The following is a 25,320-nucleotide window of genomic DNA, read 5'->3' on the forward strand; positions in this document are numbered from 1 at the left end:
GTGTCATTTTGTCTGAGAGTCATGATTAATGTATTGGGATGCAAACATACATGCTGAAAGCTCTGCAATATGATCACAATATAAGTTATTCATAAACACAGCATAGTAATGTATCACTCTCTACAATTAATATGGGGTTCCCCTTTAATCCTTAAGTTTTCTTATAGTTCATGTAAAGCTCTAATTTCATTGGCCCAAAGATCTAAAGCTCTCCACTCTAGCGGGATGACTTAGAACATCTCATCAGAACTCCCACAAGTTCCACAAGCAATATTATAAATGCAGCCGGAGAGCTGTTTATCTTTCTATGCGGGGTTCCGGATGTAAAATAGACACACATAAGCCCCAAGTTATCAAGGTCTGTCGGACCTGATCCGACAGTGCGGATCAGGAACGACAGACCTCACTGAATACGGTGAGCAATACGCTTGCCGTATTCAGCATTGCACCAGCAGCTCACAAGAGCTGCTGGTGCAACGCCGCCCCCTGCAGACTTGTGGCCAATAACCGCCAGCAGGGGGTGTCAATCAACCCGATCATACTCGACAGAGCAAAGAGAGGAGGCGGCATTGTAATTTATGTTGACAACTCCACAAAGTTCACCCCCATACAAAAATCTAGCTCTCCTGCCACCTTTGATTTCCTTTCTGGCAAAATTGAGATCCCGTGCAGTAAATCAATCATTGTTGCAGGAATCTACCGCCCACCAAGCTCCCCTGTGCATTCCATTTCGGACATAACACAGCTCCTTAGTGAATCCATAACTCAAAACCCAAAAAGTGAAATTTTGGTTTTTGGAGATTTTAACATCGATTGGCTGAATCCAAAAAATAACAGTTGTCGCTCGCTGTTTAAATCTTTGCAGCTAACGCAATTAATCTCCTCCCCAACTCGCATAAACATCAAAAGCCATAATCATACCCTGCTCGACTGGATTTTCTCCACTTCTCCCGACCGAATCCAGGAGGCAGGTGTTCTCCCTAACAATTTCAGTGACCACTGCTTAGTGTACTACATGCGCAAAATAAAGGCAACTAAATCCTCTCCCAAGGTTAAAATCACCAGGTCCTTCAAAAAATTTAATCTTCAATCATTTCTAAATGACATCAAGAACCTCCCCTGGCACAGATTAAACCTAATCCCAGATCTAGACTCTGCAGTTGAATTCTTTCAGTCTGAACTCTTACAAGTTTGGAAATTACATGCACCACTGCGTAAGGTGAGAGTAAAAGGAGCACACTTGAATTGGATCACAGCTGACCTCATTCAAATGTACCAATTTCGGGATTCATTGTGGTCAAAGTTCAAGCATACTGGCTCTATGAATGATCACTGTGTATATAGAAATTGGCGAAATATATGTACTAAACAAACAAAATTGGCTAAGGCGCAATATTTCTGTGAAAATCTGAACAATAATATATGTAACCCTAGAAAGTTTTGGAAACTCATAAATAACTTACAAAATCCACCAATCCACTCCCAACCCTCCACTGTCAATGTGGATAACCAAAACCTGCAACTCCCCTTAGAAGTAGCAAATGCCTTTAACAATTATTTTGTAGGATGCTCCACCACCCTGATTGACAAACTAATAAATGGCACACATCCTGAAGCTACAAATGTGGATCAGGCCCCACTAAAACAGCAAAGACCCAATATAGAAAAGTTCAATTTTAGACCTGTACCCTTCAATGTCATTAAGAAACACCTCGATAATCTAAAAATGAAAAACCAGTCAGGACCTGATCAAATCCCAGCAATGCTGTTGAAGCTCAGTGCGCCGGCAATTGCTAAGCCTGTTGCAACCCTAATTAACGAATCCTTGGTGTCTGGATACATACCCAAACTCTGGAAAACTGCAAGAGTAGTGCCTATTCATAAAAGTGGGGAGTTAACCTTGGTTTCTAACTATCGTCCTATATCACTGCTCCCTGTATTGTCAAAAATCCTAGAAAAATGCGTCCATACGCAATTATGCGAGTATTATCAACTTTCTAACTATCTGACCCCTGATCAATCAGGTTTCAGACCAAATCACTCCACTACAACTGCCCTCCTAAAAGTTTGCAACGACATCCAAACTGCCATGGAACAAGGAGACCTAACTGGAGCTATTTTCCTTGATTTTGCAAAGGCTTTTGACACAGTGGACCATGACCTACTACTTCTCAAACTAAAAAACTCTGGTATTGCTGATCACCCGTTAACCTGGTTTAAATCATATGTATCGGATCGATCACAATATGTCTCTGTCTCTAACAGTGACTCCCTCCCTCTCCCAGTCACATGTGGTGTTCCCCAAGGTTCCATTCTCGGCCCCCTACTATTCACATTATTTATAAATGATTTGCCTAATGTCTGCAAATCCTCAACTGTACACATGTACGCAGACGACACGGTAATCTATGCAAACAAATCTGATCTGCTGCAGCTTGAAACAGTGCTCCAAGACCAGTTCACTGAGGTAGAAAAGTGGATCTCGAAAAACAAACTCTTCCTAAACACTGACAAAACGGTCACAATGATCTTTGGAACGGGACCTAAAATACATAAATTACAAAATTCCCATCTTCGCATCAAAACAAAATCCAATTGCACGCTGACCGCAGTCCACTCTTTTAAATACTTAGGTATGTTGTTAGACCCCAATCTATCTTTTGGACTCCACATAGAAAAAATTGCCTCTAAACTTTATCCAAAACTAGGTGCCCTGTACAGAAACCAATCCTGGCTCAGCCCTACAGTAAAGGAAAAGATTGTACAGCAAATGCTGATGCCTATCTTGGATTATGGGGACATAGTATATGCACCTGCTCCGCAAACTCACCTTAATAAACTAAATACGTTATATAACTCGCTCTGCCGCTTTGTGTTACAATGTAACTACAGGACCCACCATTGTGACATGCTAAAAGAACTAAACTGGCTGTCGCTGGAATCCAGACGCACCCTCCATCTTTCCTGCCTTGTCTTTAAGAGCCTTTCTGGGAAGCTCCCACCCTACCTGAGCAGAATGCTCTCCCCTGCTATTCCCACCTCCTATAACCTCCGATCCAGTACCAGCACATTATTAAGCTTGCCTCAATACAAAAAAAAAGCAGCTCGATCCTCCTTTTCCTACAGAGCGCCACAATTATGGAATGACCTCCCTCACACTTTAAAAACTTCCCCAAGCCTAAAATCCTTTAAGAGATCCCTCTCTACATATCTCAAAACAGAATGCACCTGTCATGGTTGATTAAATATTTCATACCTGCTCTATGTTAAATGTTTGCATATATTGTGTATTATTATTGTTTTTGTATTTTATTGTACCCTATTGTATCAATGCAATGTCTTGTGGACCCAGAACATACTTGAAAACGAGAGAAATCTCAATGTATCCTTCCTGGTAAAATATTTTATAAATAAATAAATAAATTTCCGGCGATGTCTGTCCACCTGCTCAGAGCAGGCGGACAGGTTATGGAGCAGCGGTCTTTGTGACCGCTGCTTCATAACTGCTGTTTCTGGCGAGTCTGAAGACTCGCCAGAAACAGGGGCCATCAAGCTCCATATGGAGCTTGATAACTAGAGGCCATACAGTGTAATGTAATGTTCCAAAAAACAAAACAAAGTTTTTGCAAGATTTTGATCTATGTCGACAAGTTTTTGTTTAGCAGGTCCTGTGTATGATCAAAAACAACATGAGGAAAGCTTAGGCATTACTAGCTGTAGAAAAAAGAATCTAAATACCGCCTCCCCAAAGTGTTTCATTTTCACAAAGTTTTACCCCTGGGGGAGATGTTATACAGATGTGAGGTGTCAGTAAGAGATAGTTGTAACTGATATAGCTTTGTGCTGTTATAGAAGTTGGTTTCTTTTGGCCACAATTATTCAAAGAAAAATATCTAAGAAGGGACCACCATTAACTATTTTTTATGATTGTGCTTTAAATTTCAGACATGTCATTTCTCTTGCAGAAAACTTAAAAGCATTTGTAAGTAATAACTCCTGTGCCAAAATACTCATTTATAACCATCAATACAGATTTTCATACACACGTATGCATGCTCACACCTTGCACACTGATGTGTGTGTATATATTATATATTTTACACATATACACTGACAGCATTTTCACTCATACATTTATTGACCCATACATAAATATATATATACATATTCACACCCATGCATACATTGTAGATGTTCATGTATATGCTCAAGCATGTTTTCACACCTATGAACACAATTACATAACACACACACCCCACCTTTAATTTAAGTAAAGGGACATAGGAGAATGTCATTGGATCATTTTGTGATGTCCCTGCTGGTGTCAGAAGATTACAGGCATGTTCAAATATTAAAGGTACATTGTACACTAGATTTTTCTTTTCTTAGATGTTTTGTAGATGATTCATTTACTGTATATAGTCTATCTGGGAGTGTTTTTATAGCAATATATAGTTTTGCTTATTTTTAAATAACATTGTGCTGATTTTCAGACTTCTAACTAAGCCCCAATGTTTTAGATATATACTGATGTCTACAGATTCAAGCTTGCTCCGGTTTGTATAATGGGTCTTTCTTTCATGTAAGTGGCAAGAGTCCATGAGCTAGTGACGTATGGGATATACATTCCTACAAGGAGGGGGCAAAGTTTCCCAAACCTCAAAATGCCTATAAATACACCTCCCACCTCACTCATATCTCAGTTTTACAAACTTTGCCTCCTTTGGAGGCGGTGAAGCAAGATGTGCTTGATTTCTTCTGTGAAAGGCGCTTCTAAGCATTTTGAAGCCCAATTCATCTCAAAGTACAGTGTTTGTCTGAGGGATGTGAAGGGAGTATTGCCTGATGATACCATGTTTCCGCCTATGGGAAATCTATTCTAGGGCTCTCTGTAAATAGGTCGCAGGGATTCATCTGCTCCCTCCCTTTACAGATCGACATTATACTCCTCTACCATTACCTCTGCTGATATGTTTCAGTACTGGTTTGGCTGTCTGCTATATGTGGATGAGTGTCTTCTGGTAAGTATATATCATTTTTTAAGACACTCTCAGCTATGTTTGGCTCTTTATATTATAAAATTTTTATTATATATTGCATACAGTATATTTGCCATGAGTCAGTTCTGTGTATATTTCCCTTTGCAGTCTATCATTTTCAGCATGGAGATTATGTATATGGGAGAATGTAGGTATTTTTTTTTACCTGGGGTTCCAGTTAGTTGTAACTTGGAGTCTGTTTTTCAAAATTTTCGTGGGCAAACTAGGCTTGCGATGATGCAAAATGCTACTTTTTTAAAAATGTTGGCGTGAAGTTGCGCTTGTTGTGACGCGAGTCGCTTCATTTCTTGCGTCTTTGTTGCCGCAAAATTTTTTGGTGTGAAATCACACCTGTTATGACGCGAGTTGTGTCATTTCATTGTGTTAGCTTTGGCGCCAAAGGTTTTTACCTCTGCATTTGTGTAATCTTTGCGTCATTCTTGGCGCCAAAATTTGTTATATTAAGTCTCTCCCTCTTTTGCTTGCTGCTCTCATTTGTTTATAGAGGGCTATGATGTTTGCTTTTGATTCTACTTTTGTATAAGAATTTTATCATAAGCATTTTTTCCCATTCCTGAAACTGCTATTTTGAGGAAATTGGATATTTTGTTTAAATGTTATTTTTTTTGTTTGTTACATTTTGCAAGATGTCTCAAACTGATCCTGCCTCTGATGTTACTGTAGGAACTAAGCTGCCTGAACACAATTCTACCAAAGCTAAATGTGTTTGTTATAAATTAGCTGATCTTATTTCTTCAGCTCAAATATGTGGCACTTATGACAAATTATGACATGATAATGTTTCTATAAGTACAAATACATCTACTATTATCCCTTTACAGTCTAATGTACATGATATTCCTGCAGATATGAACAATTATATTGCTGCAGCCATAGAGAAGGCTATGACTGCTATTCCGCCTTCAAATAAATGTAAACGGTCTTTCCAAACTTCTCATAAATCTGATGAAATTTGTATTGACCTACAGCATCAGAGACTGAAATTGACAAATCTTCTTTTCTGTTTAAGATTAAATATATTCGTTCTTTATTAAAGGAAGTATTATTTACTTTGGATATTGAGGAATCTAGACCTCTTGATAACAAAACTAGTAATCGTTTGAATTCAGTTTTTAAAACTTCTGAGGTTACTCCTGAAGTTTTTCCTATTCCAGATGCTATATCTAATATGATTACTAAAGAATGGTCTAAGCCTGGTACTTCTTTTAACCCTTCTAGGTTTAAGAAGCTGTATCCTTTACCTGTGGTCAATTTAGAGTTTTGGGAAAAAGTCCCTAAGGTTGATGGGGCTATTTCCACTCTTGCCAAACGTACTACTATTCCTATGGAAGATAGTACTTCCTTTAAGGATCCTTTAGAAAGGAAGATTGAATCTTATCTTAGAAGAACATATTTACATACTGACTATATTCTTAGACCTGCTATTTTTATGGCTGATGTTGCTGCTGCTTCAACTTTTTGGTTGGACAGCTTAGCACAGCAGTTATCAGATCCTGAACTGTCTAGCATTGTTCTTTTACTTCAACATGCTAATCATTTAATTTGTGATGATATATTTAATGTCATTAAAATTGATATTAATTCTATGTCTTTAGCTATTATAACTAGAAGAGCTTTATGTCTTAAATCTTGGAATGCTGACATTGTGTCTAAATCTAGATTACTAGCTATCATTTCAGGGTAATAATTTATTTGGTTCTCAGTTGGATTCTATTATCTCCACTATCACTGGGGGAAAGGGAGTTTTTCTGCCCCAAGATAAGAAATCTAAGGGTAAGTTTAAAACTCCCAATCGTTTTTGTTCCTTTCGTCAGAATAGAGAACAAAAAACCTTTCCTTCCCCTAAGGCTTCTGGCTCTAATTGGAGACCATCTCCAAATTGGAATAAATCCAAGCCTTATAAGAAACCAAATCCAGCCCCTAAGACTGCATGAAGGTGCGGCCCTCAAACCAGTTCAACTGGTGGGGGGCAGATTGAAATTATTTCAAGACATTTGGACAGATTCTTTTCAAAATCAGTGGATTCAGGATATTGTTTCTCAAGGGTATCAAATAGGTTTCAGAATAAGACCTCCCATGGGAAGATTCTTTCTTTCTCATGTTCCAACAAACCCTGTGAAGGCTCACCCTTTTCGGAAGTGTGTTTCAGACCTAGAGCTTTCAGGGGTGAGTCCCAGTTCCTCAGCAGGAACAGGGTTTGGGTTTTTATTCAAATCTGTTCATTTTCCCAAAGAAAGATTTGTTCAGACCAATCCTGGATCTGAAAATTTTAAATCGTTTTGTAAGAGTCCCAACTTTCAAGATGATGACTATATGGAATATTCTGCCTTTTGTTCAGCAAGGTCATTTTATGTCCACAATAGACTTACAGGACTCTTATATTCACATTCCGATTCACCCAGACCACTATCGTTTTCTGAGATTCTCTTTTCTAGACAAGCATTACCAATTTGTTGCTCTTTTGTTTGGCCTAGAGGCAGCTCCAAGAATTTTCTCGAAGGTTCTCGGTGCCCTTCTATATGTAATCAGAGAGCAGGGTATTGCGGTGTTTCCTTATTTGGACGATATCCTGGTACTAGCTCAATCTTTTCATTTAGCAGAATCTCACATGAAACAACTAGTGTGGTTTCTTCAAAGACATGGTTGGAGAATCAATTTACAAAAGAGTTTCTTGATTACTCAGACAAGGGTCACCTTTTTAGGTTTCCAGATAGATTCAGTGCCTATGACTCTTTCTCTAACAGACAAGAGAAGAATGAAGTTGGTTTTAGCTTGTCATTCCCTTCAGTGACTATGTGCATGGAAGTTTTAGGTCTCATGACTGCAGCATCAGAAAACGGTCCCCTTTGCTTGTTTTCATATGACACCTCTACAGCTTTGTATGTTGCACCAAGGGTGCAGGGATTATACTCAGATATCACAGTTGATATACTTAAATCCCAACACTCAACTCTCTCTGACTTGGTGGTTAAACCATCACCTTATTGTTCAAGGGGCCTCCTTTGTCCATCCTTCCTGGACTGTGATCTCAACAGATGCAAGTCTTGCAGGTTGGGGAACTGTCTGGGGGTCTCTCACAGCACAAGGGGTTTGGAATCCTCAAGAGGCGAGGTTACCAATTAATATTTTAGGAGCTCTTCAGGCTTGGCCTCTATTAAAGAGAGAACTTTTCATTCATTTTCAGACAGACAATATCACAACAGTGGCATATGTCAATCATCAAGGAAGGACTCACAGTCCTTTAGCAATGAAAGAAGTATCTCGGATACTTTCTTGGGTGAAATTCAACTCTTGTCAAATTTCTGCAATTCATATCTGATGTGTAGACAATTGGGAAGCAGATTATCTCAGCCGTCAGACTTTACATCCAGGGGAGTGATCTCTTCATCCAGATGTATTTTTTCATCTTGTACAGATGTGGGGTCTTCCAGAAATAGATCTGATGGCCTTTCATCTAAACAAGAAGCTTCCTAGATAACTTTTCAGGTCCAAGGATCCTCAGGTGGAGATGGTGGATGCTTTAACAGTTCCTTGGTTTTACCAACCTGCTTACATTTTTCCACCTCTGGTTCTTCCACCAAGGGTGATCTCCAAGATTATAATTGCACAATCTTATGTGTTTCTGATAGCACCAGCATGGCCTTTGGTATGCTGATATTGTCCGTATGTCCAGTTGCCAGCCTTGGCCACTTCCTTTAAGGCCAGACCTTCTGTCTCAATGGCCATTTTTCCATCAGGATCTTAAAGTCATGGAAATTGAACTTTAAGTGCTTAGTCATAGAAGTTTCTCTGACTCAGTGATTAGCACTATGATACAGACTAAGTTTGTTTCAAGGAAGATTTGTCACCTGGTTTGGAAAACCTATATTTTATGGTGTTCCACTCATGATTATTCTTGGCATTCTTTCAGAATTCCTAGGATTTTACAGTTTCTTCAGGATGGTTTGGATAAAGGGTTGTCTGCAATACTTTTAAAGGACAAATCTCTGCTCTTTCTGTCTTATTTCATAGAAAGATTGCTAAGCTTCCTGATATTCACTGTTTTGTTCAGGCTTTGATTCGTATCAAACCTGTTATTAAATCTATTTCTCCTCCTTGGAGTCTCAATTTGGTATTGAAGATTGTACAGGCTCCTCCTTTTGAGCCTATGTATTTTCTGGATATTAAATTACTTTCTTGGAAAGTGTTATTTCTTTTGGCTATATCTTCTGCTAGAAGAGTTTCTGAGTTATCTGCTCTCTCTTGTGAGTCTCCTTATCTGATTTTACATCAAGATAAAGCTGTTTTGCGGACTTCATTTACATTTTTGCCTAAAGTTGTGAATTCTAACAACATTAATAGGGAAATTGTTGTTCCTTCCTTGTATCCTAATCCTAAGAATACTCTTGACAGGTCTTTACATACTTTGGATGTAGTAAGAGCTTTGAAATATTATGTTGAGGCTACTAAAGATTTTAGGAAGACTTCTAGTCTATTTGTTATTTATTTCTGATTCCAGGAAAGCTTATTTGGAGTCTCCGCCTCAGTGAATTACAGCTCATTCTACTAGATCAGTTGCCACTTCTTGGGCTTTTAAGAATGAAGCTTCAGTTGATCAAATTTGCAAAGCAGCAACTTGGTCTTCTTTGCAAACATTTACTAAATTTTACCATTTTGATGTGTTTGCTTTTTCGGAAGCAGCCTTTGGTAGAAAGGTTCTTCAGGTAGCTGTCTCAGTTTAATTCTAGTGCCTTTGATTTGAGTTTTTTGAAATTTTTAAGAAAACTTAATTATTTTTTTGGATTTAATTTCTCAGCGGATATAGCTGTTGTCATTTTATCCCTCCCTCTCTAGTGACTCGTGGACTTCCACATCTTGGGTATTATATCCCGTACATCACTAGCTCATGGACTCTTGCCACTTACATGAAAGAAAACATAATTTATGTAAGAACTTACCTGATAAATTAATTTCTTTCATAGTGGCAAGAGTCCATGAGACCCATCCTCTTTTTTGTGGTTATGATTTTTTGTATAAAGCACATTATTTTTCCAGTTCCTCTTTTTGTATGCTTTTTACTCATTTTTTTACACCTCAATTCTTTATACATTAAACTGAGGTATAAGTGAGGTGGGAGGTGTATTTATAGGCATTTTGAGGTTTGGAAAACTTTGCCCCCTACTAGTTGGAATGTATATCACATATGCCACTAGCTCATGGACTCTTGCCACTATGAAATAAATTAATTTATCAGGCAAGTTCTTGCATAAATTATGTTTTTTATATGCAGGGAACGGGGGAGGGAGTGTCTGTTCATCCTGATTTCCCAGCCCCTTTCACTGGGTGTCCCAGCCTATCTTCATCAACAGTGCTAAACGGGAAGCTTCTAAGGAAGTTTTAAAAATGTATTATACTGGATTTTTACATCAGTATCTGTTCATATTCTTCTTTATAGTAGTGTCTATTACATGCAGTTATTGTCACGCCGTGCCGCTCTAGCCGTTGCTAGGGGCACGGCATCTCCTTCCCTACTCGTTGCCAGGGTCCGGATGCGTGCGGCGCTGACATCATCACCGCACGCTCCTCTCTCTCAGATGCCGGTCCGGATTCCTCTGGCGCGAATCCTGCGCCTATGTAAGTCGCTCAATAACGATCTATCACTGCCCAAGTATAGGTGTTACTTTGTGTGCTCCTGGGTGTGATAGATCGTTACTTCTGTATTGCCTTTATGTGTTTGAACCCTGCCTGTCTGACTACTCTGCCTGTTATACCCCTGAATTGCTGGATTGATATACTGCTGCTGAACTCTGCCTGTTATACCCCTGAATTGCTGAATTCATATACTGCAGTTGCAGAATCCTGCCTGTCTGATCATTCTAGTGATTTGCCTTGGACTGCTCTGCCATTGCCGCTGAGGACTGTCCTGCCTGTGGTGAGTGCCGCGCTCCTCATTTTACTAACTTTCTCTGCTCTGGAATATTCCCTATAATTCCAGCTCAACGCTGGGATAACAAGACTACTGGCCGAGTTATCCCACGAGCATTACATTATACTTGGGCAATGGAGCCAGATGAGGTGGCATGAGCTGTTTATCTTCAGGGACAGATAGTGGGAACCCATACCACACAATTGCAGAATATGGATTCCAAGCTAGAGGCTATTACCGCTCAACTCTCCTTACTAGTTACAGTGAGGAATACCGCTCCTGTTGTTTCACCACCAGGGTAATAGAATTTTCTCTCCTGGACCTCCGCCAGGGTAATAGAACTGTGGCACAATTTGTTCCAACACCCACCAACTAAAGGACTGTGATATTCGGCCGGGAAAAGCCAATGCTTAGGGGATAACACAGGGGTACCTCTAAGCATGATCTCTACTAAATTCCCTCACTCCTCTCGGATCCTGGTGCCTGTTACCCTCACCTTCCTTCAGTATACTGTCCACACTCAAGCCTTCATTGATTCAGGGGCAGCTGGAAACTTCCTGGATCAGCATTTCATGATTCAAGCTGGTTTACCTCTTTTGAAGAAAAGACACTGTCTCAAGATAACTACTCTGGATGGCACCCCCCTTGGTTGAGGGTTGATCCATTTTGAGTCAGAACCCTTAACCCTGACTGTGGGAGTCCTTCATACCGAACAGCTGTAGTAAGGTCATTCATTCATTCCCCAGCACAGTCTGTCATCCTTGGTCTTCCTTGGCTTCGGTACACAATCCACAGTTCGACTGGGCTGAAGGACAACTGGCCTCCTGGGGTACCTCCTGTTTCCACTCCTGCCTTGCTAAAGTCACTCCTCTGCTCCACATCCCTATAGCCAGTATAAAGACTCCTCCAAACCTTCCTTCAGTATATGCAGATTTTGCAGATGTATGCTGCCACCCCACCGTCCTTATGACTGCAAGATCAACCTCTTTCCCGGATCCCCACTTCCTAAAGGGAGAACTTATCCACTCTCCAAAGCTGAAACCAAATCTATGGAGGAGTACATCCAAGAGAACCTAGCTGAAGGTTTCATTCACACACTTCCTCCTCTCCTGCTGGGGCAGGCTTCTTTGTCATCAGTAAGAAGGATGGTGGGCTCAGACCCTGCATCGACTACAGGGCCTTGAACGACATAACTATCAAGAATCGATATCCCATTCCATTAATCACCGAACTGTATGACTCGCTCCAGGATGCTCGCTTTTTCCCCAAGTTGGACTTACGTGGGGCATACAATCTGATTTGTATCTTTCCAGGCTATGAATGTATGTCATATCACAGTAATTCTCAATCTCTATACTTCATGTTTTCCACGTTTCACTGTCCCTTTAAACATAATATCACATGACCGTTATGCCTTTATAAGCCCTCCTCTCTAATTCAACGATGCTTGGTAATTTGATTCGCATGAGGAGTGATCACAACTTTCAAGAAGCTCTCTCTATTTTCGTCAAGTTGTTTACTAACTTTATATCTGCAAAGTTCTTTTCAATCACAGGACAGCATACTTCATTCTGAAATGCTAACTGACATACAGCGTGTCTGCAGTAGTTCGGCGTCTGACGTCATCAGCACTCCGGGAGTCAGTGTCGCAGCTCCTCTCTGTTGCCGGATTCTACACTGCTTCTCAGGACAACTTATTGCTAGCTAGCAAAGTCTTCACAAGTACACGCTGGTCATGAAGTGTTGGGTATCGTACTAAACATAAAGTTATTGCTGAAGTTACGCTAATTTCATATGTTCCAAAGACTGTATATACTAACAATTCAAGCTGATACATATACGTTACTAATGGAAAGTTTGCATGTTTAACATCTTCTGCATATATCCTGGTTATTTCTGCATACAATACATTGCCATAACAATCCTGCTGCATTCTTAAATAAGGTTGCATATGAACTTTACTAACCTGAACATTCAAGCATTGTACCTGAGTGATAAGCTACATTCTATTTAAAGAGATACTAACATAGCTTCAATTACATAAAGTTATAATTTATTCTATATCCAAAGAGATTATTTATTGTTTAGCAAATGCTATTATATTATTTAGGAGAGTATTAGCACATTCACATTGTTGTGCATATCTCCAGCAACTAAAGTTAGTTGTAATTTACTTTTGACCTAAACAGGTCACCCTCAGTCAATGAGCAGAATAAGGTTCCTAGTTTATCAAGGTACCTAGGTTTGGTGTGAGACTGAGTGGAGTAGATACAACTGGGTTCACATTAATCATATAATAAATCCTCACAATGTAAGACCACCTTCTTGTAATGCCCTTTGGGCTGTGTAATGCCCCTGCAGTCTTCCAGGCATTTGTCAGCGATGTCTTCCGTCGCCTCCTCAACTGAACTGTCATCATCTATCTGGATGACATCCTTGTTTCCTCTTCCACTTTAGAGGAGCATCACAAACATGTGAGACAAGTTCTTCTACGTCTCAGAGACAATTCTTTGATAGCCAAGCTAGAAAAGTGTGAGTTTTATCAAGTTCAGATCCAATTCCTTGGTTATGTCATCTCGAAAGATGGTTTTGCCATGGATCCTGCTAAACTCACTGCAGTTCTAGAATGGCCTCAACCTACTTCTTTAAAGGAATTACAGAGGTTCTTGGGGTTCTCCAATTATTACTGCAAGTTTCTAAAGAACTTTTCACAAACTGTCGCTCCTCTAACTGAACTGACAAAATGGAACAAAGACTGTAAACATTGGCCCCCTGAAGCCATAAATGCCTTCTCTTGTCTGAAAAAGGCTTTCTGTTCTGATCCTGTGCTCCGCCATCCTGATCATGACCTACAGTTCACTTTAGAGGTTGATGCCTCCGAGATAGGGGCTGGAGCAGTTCTAACCCAAAGGGATCCTTTGACCTCCAAGTCACACCCTGTAGCCTTTTTCTCTAAATGCTTTACTCCTGCTGAGAGGAATTACAATGTGGGTAATAGAGAACTCTTAGCCATTAAGATGGCTTTGACTAAATGGCATTATTGTTTAGAGGGCACTGTCAATCCCATTCAGATTCTCACTGACCACAAGAATCTGACTTACCTAGAGACTGCTCATCGACTCAATCCTCGACAGGCCAGATGGGCCTTGTTCTTTTCCTGTTTTAACTTTGTGGTCTCTTATCTTCCTGGGACCAAGAACAAGAAGGCGGACGCCCTTTCCCGTCAGTTCCCTCACTCAAGTGACTCCTCTGAAGCTCCTATTGAACACATCATACCTCCCTCCTGTGTGGTTGCTCAACTAAATACCACCCTACTGCAAAGATTGCAATGTGCCCAGTCTCGTAAACCTCCTAGAGCACCCGTGGCCTCCGACATCCTCTTTGTACCTCTGAACCTACGCACCCCTGTGCTATCCTGGTCTCATGATAGTAAATTCTCATGACATCCTTGTTTGACTAGGACTTTTAAGCATCTTTTCCAACATGTATGGTGGCCAACTATGAAGTCTGATGCTCAGGATTATGTGAAAGCCTGTACAACTTGTGCTGCCAACAAAATTCCCCGATCCTTGCCTCCTGGCTTGCTTCAACCATTGTCCATTCCCAAACAACCATGTACATATATAACAATGGACTTCATTGTGGACCTTCTTCCTTCTGACCACCATACAGTTATCTGGGTTGTGGTGGATTGCTTTTCCAGACTGGCTCATTTTGTACCCCTAACCAAACTGCCTTCTGCCCAAGAACTATCATCTCTTTTTTTCTTGCATGTGGTACAACTTCATGGCATTCCTGTGAATATTGTTTCCGACATAGGTACACAGTTCATCTCTACCTTTTGGAGAGCCTTTTGTAAGTTGATTGGAACTACTGTTTCCTTGTCTTCTGGCTACCATCCTCAGACCAATGGACTAACAGAGAGTAAACCAGGATCTTGAAGCCTACCTTAGAGCTTTTGTCAATGCTCGCCATACCAACTAGTTTGAGTTGTTACCTCTAGCTGAGCTGGCAAGAAACACTCATTGGCACTCTTCTCTTAGATGTTCTCCATTGCAAGCCGCAGCAGGGTATCAACCTTGTGTCTTCCCTCTTTCTGCCCAGTCCACTGGGGTTCCTGCTGCAGACCGACACATCACTGGACTCACCACTCATTGGCAACGTATTCGCTCTCAGCTATGTTCAGCTGTTTCTAGATATAAAAAGTTTGCTGATCGTCATAGAGCTTCTGTACATGCCATCCCAGTGGGTGAATGTGTTTGGGTCTCTACTCTACATATTCGTCTACGTCAACCCTGTCACAAATTGGGGCCTAGGTTTATCGGCCCTTACAAGGTCCTGAAAATATTGTCTCCTGTTGCCTACAAAGTGGCCTTACCCAAGACCCTGCGCATACACCCAATTTTCCACATCTCACTACTGAAGCCTTATATCAAGAATAGATATACCCAACTCCAAGCTCCTCCTCCTCTGCTCCTAGTCCATGGTGACCCTGAATATGAGGTAGCTAAGATCCTGGACTCCAGATACAGGTGTAGACAACTGCAGTATCTGATACACTGGAAGGGTTACTCTGAGGCAGATCATTCCTGGGTTCCTGCCCATGATGTGCATGCTCAATCTTTGGTCTCCAGGTTCCAATGCTGCTCATCATTTGAGGCCAGATCTGGTTTCCAGAGGGAACCCTTGAGAAGGGGGCTATGTCACGCCGTGCCGCTCTAGCCGTTGCTAGGGGTGTGGCGTCTCCTTCCCTGCTCGTTGCCAGGGGCTGTGTCGGGTCCAGATGCCTGCTGCGCTGACATCATCGCTGCATGCTTCTCTCTCTCAGATGCCGGTCCGGATTCCTCTGGCGCAAATCCTGCGCCTATGTAAGTCGCTCAATAATGATCTATCACTGCACAAGTATAGGTGTTAGGTGTTACATTGTGTGCTCCTGGGTGTGATAGATCGTTACTTCTGTATTACCTTTATGTGTTTGAACCCTGCCTGTCTGATTACTCTGCCTGTTATACCCCTGAATTGCTGGATTGATATACTGCTGCTGAACTCTGCCTGTCTGACTACTCTGCCTGTTTTACCCCTAATTTGCTGGATTGATATACTGCTGCTAAACTTTGCCTGTCTGACTATTCTGCCTGTTTAACACCTGTTGTTCTGGATTGCCTCTTTATTCCCGAACCCTGCCTGCCTGACCATTCTAGTGGTGTGTCCTTGGACTGCTTTAATTTTGCCAAATTATGCCTGTCTGGCCATTCTAGTGATTTGTCTTGTACTGCTCTGCCATTGCCGCTGGGGACTGTCTTGCCTGTGGTGAGTGCCGCCCTCCTCATCTTACTAACTTTCTCTGCTCTGGGATATTCCCTATCATTCCGGCTCGACGTCAGGATAACAAGACGACTGGCAAAGTTCGGTCTGATAGAGGAGTATCCCATGAGCATTACAGTTATATGAAAATTGTTGTATACTGTCCTTTGAAGTGAATGGTGTTTTTGTTGTTGTTAATAATTAAGCTAAAGGGCTTTAACACTTAGGAAGGAGAGTTGCAATACAGAATTTAACTGGAGTGTTTAAAATATATACTAGCCCAGACAGAGACCCTGCGTAGCTTGATACCCGTCCTTCCCCTCCCCACACTCCCCTCTTTAACTTCTCTTCCTTCCTACTGTACTATCTCTCTCCTGACCCTTCTACATTTTTATTGTTTTTACAATCATACTCTCCTCGCTACTGTATTATTTATTTGTGTACAATCTAAGATTATAATGGGACCTGCGTGTCCTTTGTTGTATTTCTCTTTATTATACAATTTGTAACTTTATAACTAATTATAAAATAAAAGATTTTTTAAAAAATGTATTCCCCTCTCTAAGGTATTCTCTCTAAAGGTATTCTCCACATCTAAAGAAGGGATTTTTTGTAGGGGTCTAGTAACAAATAATTACTCTAGGGTGTTTGGGGGGGGGGGGGGGGGCTAAGGCGTGAATGTGGTTAGGGTTAATTGTAGTGGATCAATTAGTAAAGGTATTTGGAAACAATTAAGGGAGATATGATTAACATACTCAACGGAGATTTAAAGTCATTTTGAAAATCATTAAAAGTTAGTTTTAAATGTTTTTAGAGTGTTTATTTTGTATGGAAGTCTTTTGCTAGACAGTTGTAATTGCCATTTTCAACATATACATATACGAAAATATAACTATTACTTGAGCTAGCTGTAACGGAGAGCTCCTAGGACAATTCCCATTACACACATGACCCAAAACGTCATACACAGAGCTTCACCCATAGAACACCCACAACTCAACCCAACCATCCTGACTCCTTTTCCCAGTCTTGGTTGGTATCCTATAAATATAGATAGGCATGGGATTTGGAACGCTATACAAATAAATGATAATAATAATATTGCATTAACTCTCAAACCCATGTTAGTTATGATAGTGCAAACTTCCTTTCCTGGCTGAAGCAGAGCCTCTTATTTAGGGCCTGATGATCAAAAACTTTTCAGTATGGAGAGAAATCACACAAAATATTTGGGGGCTTTATTTGAAAATTATATTGTAATATATATGTCTCTTCTTCACATTCAGAACCCTACATAGCTAGATAAACTTTTTTTGAGGGACCTTGCATTAATCCCAAGATTTATTAGATAATCTCACCAGAGAGAAGAGCTTTAGACATCAGGCCATAGTCATTTCTGTGACCTTACAGAAACATATAAGTAACTTTTGTAGTGGAATTACCATAGCCCATCAAAACAATAAAAATAATACAATTGAGAGTGAACTTGTCTGTGTTTTGTGTTCTGTTACAAACTGTATGATACTATTGTATTATTTATTCTATATGTGTAGTTCTTATATTTGTATTCTACCTTTAGAATTGTTATGTTTCCTGGAGGCAGATGAAAACTCAACCCTGCAGTCTTCTAAACAAAACCAATATCATGCCCAAGCCCAGGATTGAACCCAGGTCTCTTCTGTGTATGTGAATTTACTCTGAGCCACTGGAGGACTCTTGCTACGAATGTTTATTTCAGAGTTCTGTTGCCTGCACTGGCTGGCTCTCTGGCCAGCGACTTGCAGTTACCTACCCAGCTTAGGACTATTTAAAGGGACATGAAACCCAACATTTTTCTTTTATGATTCAGACAGAGCATACATTTTTAAACAATTTTCCAGTTTACTTCTAATATCATTTTTGCTTAATTCTCTAGGCCAGTGCTTTCCAAACAGTGTGTCGTGACACGTTAGTGTTTCGGCTGCAGTGTGAAGGTGTGTCCCTGCTTCAGCACAAATTTTTTTGAATTTAAAATGATTTTTACATTTTTGGTTTCCGCCATCACAACGCATATCACATGCTTGATACGTGATTGATACTTATTGGGTCACAGATCATCTTAACCTATTGCCACAGCTCAGTGGGAACTGAAACTATTCCCATTGGTGGCTGTGGCGGCACATTGGCTCCTGACTGCACGTGTAGTCTCCTCAATCGGCTCGTGACTGCATGTGTAGTCAGTGAGTGGGATAGCAGTGTGTTTGCAACATGGGCAGTAGTCGATGCAACTCGCAGAGCTCTGAGGGCGGCAGCTTAAACGCTAAGCTGAAGTCAGAAGTCAAAGGGAATTTTTTTTGCAGCTAGCTCCCAGTAGTGCATTGCTTCTACTGCTCTTTATATATGGATAGGAAGTGGTAGCTTAAAAATGCTTGATGATGAAATGCGAGTGTCTTTATCTAATATTCCACCAAATATTCCTAAACTGTGTTCATCCCATCAACCTCACACATCCCATTAAAATAGTAAGTAGCTATTGGTGTTATTAAACTTTTTTTTAACTCTTGCACATATACGCTCGCCTAAGATCGCCTAACATCGCTGCCGCGGACCTGAATACGTTCGCCAAAATTATCAAGAAAGCTGTCAAAATGCCGTGCACCAAGTACTGAGCGATGAGCAGCGGGCTGTTGTTAACTAACAGTCATCGATCTCGCTGCTCTTCGGCTTATTCGCAGCTTTCTTGGTACCCTGTCACTAAGCACCCACACTATACTATACTGTTTTACCCCCTAAACCGCCACTCCCGGACCCCGCCGCACCTAAATAAAGTTATTAACCCCTAAACCGCTGCTCCCGGAGCCCACCGCAACTCTGATAAAATGTTTAACCCCTAAACCGCCGCTCCCAGACCCCGCCGCACCTACATTATATGTATTAACCCCAAAACCGCCACTCCCAGACCCCGCCGCACCTACATTATATGTATTAACCCCTAAACCGCTGCTCCCGGACCCCGCCTCAACTAAATAAAATGTTTAACCCCTAAACCGGCGCTCACGGACCCCGCCGCCACCTACATTAAATTTATTAACCCCTAAACCTTAGTCTAACCCTAACCTTAACACCCCCTAACATAAATATAATTTAAATTAATCTAAATAAATAAATATTCCTGTCATGAAATAAATTATTCCTATTTAAAAATAAATACTTACCTATAAAATAAACCCTAACGGCTAGATTTGGAGTTTTGTCGGTAACGACCCGAAAAACTAACGCCGGCTTTTTTCTGGCCGCACCATAAAAATAACTCTGGTATTGTCCACATAAAGGCTGCGTTAGGCTCCAAAAAAGGAGCGTAGAGCATTTTTAACGCAGCTTCAACTCTCAATACCAGAGTTGCTTACGGACGCGGCCAGCCTCAAAAACGTGCTCGTGCACGATTCTCCCATAGGAAACAATGGGGCTGTTTGAGCTGAAAAAAAACCTAACACCTGCAAAAAAGCCGCGTTCAGCTCTTAACGCAGCCCCATTGTTTGCTATGGGGAAACACTTCCTACGTCTGCACCTAACACTCTAACATGTACCCCGAGTCTAAACACCCCTAACCTTACACTTATTAACCCCTAATCTGCCGCCCCTGCTATCGCTGACACCTGCATTTTATTTTTAACCCCTAATCTGCCGCTCCGTAAACCGCCGCTACTTACATTATCCCTATGTACCCCTAATCTGCTGCCCCTAACACCGCCGACCCCTATATTATATTTATTAACCCCTAATCTGCCCCCCTCAACGTCGCCTCCACCTGCCTACACTTATTAACCCCTAATCTGCCGAGCGGACCTGAGCGCTACTATAATAAAGTTATTAACCCCTAATCCGCCTCACTAACCCTATAATAAATAGTATTAACCCCTAATCTGCCCTCCCTAACATCGCTGACACCTAACTTCAATTATTAACCCCTAATCTGCCGACCGGAGCTCACCGCTACTCTAATAAATGTATTAATCCCTAAAGCTAAGTCTAACCCTAACACTAACACCCCCCCTAAATTAAATATAATTTACATCTAACGAAATTAATTAACTCTTATTAAATAAATTATTCCTATTTAAAGATAAATACTTACCTGTAAAATAAATCCTAATATAGCTACAATATAAATTATAATTATATTATAGCTATTTTAGGATTAATATTTATTTTACAGGTAACTTTGTATTTATTTTAACCAGGTACAATAGCTATTAAATAGTTAAGAACTATTTAATAGCTAAAATAGTTAAAATAATTACAAAATTACCTGTAAAATAAATACTAACCTAAGTTACAATTAAACCTAACACTACACTATCAATAAATTAATTAAATAAACTACCTACAATTACCTACAATTAACCTAACACTACACTATCAATAAATTAATTAAATACAATATCTACAAATAACTACAATGAAATAAACTAACTAAAGTACAAAAAATAAAAAAGAACTAAGTTACAAAAAATAAAAAAATATCTACAAACATAAGAAAAATATTACAACAATTTTAAACTAATTACACCTACTCTAAGCCCCCTAATAAAACAACAAAGCCCCCCAAAATAAAAAATGCCCTACCCTATTCTAAATTACTAAAGTTAAAAGCTCTTTTACCTTACCAGCCCTGAACAGGGCCCTTTGCGGGGCATGCCCCAAGAAGTTCAGCTCTTCTGCCTGTAAAAAAAAACATACAATACCCCCCCCAACATTACAACCCACCACCCACATACCCCTAATCTAACCCAAACCCCCCTTAAATAAACCTAACACTAAGCCCCTGAAGATCATCCTACCTTGTCTTCACCTCACCAGGTATCACCGATCCGTCCTGGCTCCAAAATCTTCATCCAACCCAAGCGGGGGTTGGCGATCCATCATCCGGTGGCTGAAGAGGTCCAGAAGAGGCTCCAAAGTCTTCATCCTATCCGGCAAGAAGAGGCGATCCGGACCGGCAACCATCTTGATCCAAGCGGCATCTTCTATCTTCATCCGATGACGACCGGCTCCATCCTGTAGACCTCCACCGCGGACCCATCTTCTTCCGGCGACGTCCAACTGAAGAATGACGGTTCCTTTAAGGGACGTCATCCAAGATGGCGTCCCTCGAATTCCGATTGGCTGATAGGATTCTATCAGCCAATCGGAATTAAGGTAGGAATATTCTGATTGGCTGATGGAATCAGCCAATCAGAATCAAGTTCAATCCGATTGGCTGATCCAATCAGCCAATCAGATTGAGCTCGCATTCTATTGGCTGTTCCGATCAGCCAATAGAATGCGAGCTCAATCTGATTGGCTGATTGGATCAGCCAATCGGATTGAACTTGATTCTGATTGGCTGATTCCATCAGCCAATCAGAATATTCCTACCTTAATTCCGATTGGCTGATAGAATCCTATCAGCCAATCGGAATTCGAGGGACGCCATCTTGGATGACGTCCCTTAAAGGAACCGTCATTCTTCAGTTGGACGTCGCCGGAAGAAGATGGGTCCGCGGTGGAGGTCTTCAGGATGGAGCCGGTCGTCATCGGATGAAGATAGAAGATGCCGCTTGGATCAAGATGGTTGCCGGTCCGGATCGCCTCTTCTTCCCGGATAGGATGAAGACTTTGGAGCCTCTTCTGGACCTCTTCAGCCACCGGATGATGGATCGCCAACCCCCGCTTGGGTTGGATGAAGATTTTGGAGCCAGGACGGATCGGTGATACCTGGTGAGGTGAAGACAAGGTAGGATGATCTTCAGGGGCTTAGTGTTAGGTTTATTTAAGGGGGGTTTGGGTTAGATTAGGGGTATGTGGGTGGTGGGTTGTAATGTTGGGGGGGGTATTGTATGTTTTTTTTTACAGGCAAAAGAGCTGAACTTCTTGGGGCATGCCCCGCAAAGGGCCCTGTTCAGGGCTGGTAAGGTAAAAGAGCTTTTAACTTTAGTAATTTAGAATAGGGTAGGGCATTTTTTATTTTGGGGGGCTTTGTTGTTTTATTAGTGGGCTTAGAGTAGGTGTAATTAGTTTAAAATTGTTGTAATATTTTTCTTATGCTTGTAGATATTTTTTTATTTTTTGTAACTTAGTTCTTTTTTATTTTTTGTACTTTAGTTAGTTTATTTCATTGTAGTTATTTGTAGATATTGTATTTAATTAATTTATTGATAGTGTAGTGTTAGGTTAATTGTAGGTAATTGTAGGTAGTTTATTTAATTAATTTATTGATAGTGTAGTGTTAGGTTTAATTGTAACTTAGGTTAGTATTTATTTTACAGGTAATTTTGTAATTATTTTAACTATTTTAGCTATTAAATAGTTCTTAACTATTTAATAGCTATTGTACCTGGTTAAAATAAATACAAAGTTACCTGTAAAATAAATATTAATCCTAAAATAGCTATAATATAATTATAATTTATATTGTAGCTATATTAGGATTTATTTTACAGGTAAGTATTTATCTTTAAATAGGAATAATTTATTTAATAAGAGTTAATTAATTTCTTTAGATGTAAATTATATTTAACTTAGGGGGGTGTTAGTGTTAGGGTTAGACTTAGCTTTAGGGGTTAATACATTTATTAGAGTAGCGGTGAGCTCAGGTCGGCAGATTAGGGGTTAATAATTGAAGTTAGGTGTCGGCGATGTTAGGGAGGGCAGATTAGGGGTTAATACTATTTATTATAGGGTTAGTGAGGCGGATTAGGGGTTAATATTTTTATTATAGTAGCGGTGCGGTCCGCTCGGCAGATTAGGGGTTAATAAGTGTAGGCAGATGGAGGCAACGTTGAGGGGGGCAGACTAGGGGTTAATAAATATAATACAGGGGTCGGCGGTGTTAGGGGCAGCAGATTAGGGGTACATAAGGATAATGTAGGTGGCGGCGCTTTGCGGTCGGCAGATTAGGGGTTAATAAGTGTAGGCAGATGGAGGCGACGTTGAGGGGGGCAGATTAGGGGTTAATAAATATAATACAGGGGTCGGCGGTGTTAGGGGGAGCAGATTAGGGGTACATAAGGATAACGTAGGTGGCGGTCGGCAGATTAGGGGTTAAAAAAATGTATTTGAGTGTCGGCGATGTGGGGGGACCTCGGTTTAGGGGTACATAGGTAGTTTATGGGTGTTAGTGTACTTTAGAGTACAGTAGTTAAGAGCTTTATAAACCGGCGTTAGCCCAGAAAGCTCTTAACTACTGACTGTTTTCCTGCGGCTGGAGTTTTGTCGTTAGATGTCTAACGCTCACTTCAAACACGACTCTAAATACCGGAGTTAGAAAGATCCCATTGAAAAGATAGGATACGCAATTGACGTAAGGGGATCTGCGGTATGGAAAAGTCGCGGCTGAAAAGTGAGCGTTAGACTCTATTTTGAGTGACTCCAAATACCGGCGGTAGCCTAAAACCAGCGTTAGGAGCCTCTAACGCTGGTTTTCACGGCTAACGCCAAACTCTAAATCTAGGCCTAAGATAGCTACAATATAACTAATAGTTACATTGTAGTTATTTTAGGATTTATTTTTATTTTACAGGCAACTTTGTATTTATTTTAACTAGGTACAATAGTTATTAAATAGTTATTAACTATTTAATAACTACCTAGTTAAAATAAATACAAAAGTACCTGTAAAATAAAACCTAACCTAAGTTACAATTACACCTAACACTACACTATAATTAAATTAATTCCCTAAATTGAAAAAAAATAATTACAATTAAATATAATTAACTAAAGTACAAAAAAACAAACAAACACTAAATTACAGAAAATAATAAAATAATTACAAGAATTTTAAACTAATTACACCTAATCTAATCCCCCTAATAAAATAAAAAAGCCCTCCAAAATAATAAAAATCCCTACCCTATACTAAATTACAAATAACCCTTAAAAGGGCCTTTTGCGGGGCATTGCCCCAAAGTAATCAGCTCTTTTACCTGTAAAAAAAAATACAATACCCCCCAACATTACAACCCACCACCCACACACCCAGCCCTACTCTAAAACCCACTGAATCCCCCCTTAATAAAACCTAACACTACCCCCTTGAAGATCACCCTACCTTGAGACATCTTCACCCAACCGGGCAGAAGTGGTCCTCCAGACGGGCAGAAGTCTTCATCCTATCTGGGCAGAAGAGGACCTCCAGACGGGCAGAAGTCTTCATCCAGGCGGCATCTTCTATCTTCATCCATCCGGAGCGGAGCGGGTCCATCTTCAAGACATCCGACGCGGAGCATCCTTCCAGGCCGACGACTACCCGATGAATGAATATTCCTTTAAATTATGTCATCCAAGATGGCGTCCACTGAATTCCGATTGGCTGATAGAATTCTATCAGCCAATCGGAATTAAGGCAAGAAAAATCCTATTGGCTGATGCAATCAGCCAATAGGATTGAAGTTCAATCCTATTGGCTGATCCAATCAACCAATAGGATTGAGCTCGCATTCTTTTTGCTGATTGGAACAGCCAATAGAATGCAAGCTCAATCCTATTGGCTGATTGCATCAGCCAATAGGATTTTTCCTACCTTAATTCCGATTGGCTGATAGAATTCTATCAGCCAATCGGAATTCAGTGGACGCCATCTTGGATGACGTAATTTAAATGAATATTCATTCGTCGGGTAGTTGTCGGCCTGGAAGGATGCTCCACATCGGATGTCTTGAAGATGGACCCGCTTCGCTCCGGATGGATGAAGATAGAAGATGCCGCCTGGATGAAGACTTCTGCCCGTCTGGAGGTCCTCTTCTGCCCGGATAGGATGAAGACTTCTGTCCGTCTGGAGGACCACTTCTGCCCGGTTGGGTGAAGACGTCTCAAGGTAGGGTGATCTTCAAGGGGGTAGTGTTAGGTTTTATTAAGGGGGGATTGGGTGGGTTGTAGGGTTGGGTGTGTGGGTGGTGGGTTGTAATGTTGGGGGGTATTGGATTTTTTTTTACAGGTAAAAGAGCTGATTACTTTGGGGCAATGCCCCACAAAAGGCCCTTTTAAGGGCTCTTTGTAATTTAGTGTAGGGTAGGGATTTTTATTATTTTG

The 25,320-nt window shown here is 40.6% G+C and overlaps 1 protein-coding gene across 1 annotated transcript in view; it reads right to left on the bottom strand.

The window, feature by feature from the left end:
- The window catches only part of LOC128658546 (dynein axonemal heavy chain 11-like), a 1,692,686-nt gene that overhangs the window by 226,061 nt on the left and 1,441,305 nt on the right, over window positions 1–25,320 (bottom strand). The gene's annotated exons all lie outside the window — the stretch shown is intronic.

This window comes from Bombina bombina, chromosome 1 (genome assembly GCF_027579735.1).
Source record: "Bombina bombina isolate aBomBom1 chromosome 1, aBomBom1.pri, whole genome shotgun sequence".
In the NCBI taxonomy this organism is placed as follows: Eukaryota; Metazoa; Chordata; class Amphibia; order Anura; family Bombinatoridae; genus Bombina; species Bombina bombina.